Below are 979 nucleotides of genomic sequence, written 5' to 3'. Positions count from 1 at the left end.
GCATAGTCTTCTCCCCAGGCCTGTGAGGGTGTGGCCACTGTATGCTAGCTCACTATCTGGGCTCCATGGCACCAGCTGCTGGTCATCTTGGGCTCTCCACTCCCAAGCCTGACCACATGGGCCCATGTGGGGGTCTTCTGTGTCAAACTCACTCCTACCGGGACTCTTGGTTCCAGGCAGGTTTCTTGTCGTCTCTGCCTTGCTCCTGCTAAACCTCATGGACCCCAGGCAGAGTTTGACTCTTCTCCAGCCTGCTCCCAGTCCTGGGAACCCATTCAGGCCCATGCAGAAGCAAATTGGTGGTTGTCTCCGGCTAGCTCCTGTCCAGGCCCACTGGCACAGGACTGGTGGTTGTCTCAGGCTTGCTTTTTTTTCAGGTAATGTTAGACTACTAATCATTCAGATGTTCACAGATTAGAACCCTGAGTGTAGACATAGCCTCTCTTCTCTCTGCCACTTACTGACACACATGTGACACAACCACACCTGCAATGCCCTTAGGGTTAGAGTTGTTTCCAGTTTTTGACAGGAAAAATGCTGCTCTATTTACTCCTCTGGTGATCATGTGGGAGTTATTTTGCACTTACTCAGGTTTATTAGAAGCATTTTTGAGAACTCTGGAACTTAAAAGAATCTTTTTTGGGAGAGTATATCCCTCGTGTGGTCTATACTTTGACAATATATTCTTTTTTATTGGATATTTTATTTATTTACATTTCAGATGCCATCCCCTTTTCCCATTTCCCCTCCCTAGAAACCCCCCTATCCCATCCAACCTCCACCTTTTTGCTTTTATTCCATTTTGATTACATGCAAGTATTAAGGTCAGTTCTAGGTTGAGGGACTAGCCAATACAATAGATGCAAATAGTCAAGGAACAAGCAAGACATTAAACACAAATAGTCAAAGAACAAACAAGACAATAAACAAGGCAAAGTTCCGTGAACACTCCTGTGATCACTGTTTCTAAGGGCTTATC

At 45.6% G+C, this 979-nt stretch overlaps 1 non-coding gene across 1 annotated transcript; it reads right to left on the bottom strand.

The window, feature by feature from the left end:
- Positions 1-379: 379 nt before the first annotated feature.
- LOC114627915 lies at positions 380-508 on the bottom strand. Its single transcript, XR_003712419.1, has one exon. It is a non-coding gene; the product is annotated as a small nucleolar RNA SNORA17 (small nucleolar RNA).
- Positions 509-979: the final 471 nt, after the last annotated feature.

The sequence above is a fragment of the Grammomys surdaster genome, unplaced genomic scaffold, assembly GCF_004785775.1.
Source record: "Grammomys surdaster isolate TR1022 unplaced genomic scaffold, NIH_TR_1.0 261, whole genome shotgun sequence".
NCBI classification, from domain to species: domain Eukaryota; kingdom Metazoa; phylum Chordata; class Mammalia; order Rodentia; family Muridae; genus Grammomys; species Grammomys surdaster.
Note: the sequence above shows the minus strand (reverse complement) of the source record. Positions and strands in the feature narration are given on the sequence as shown.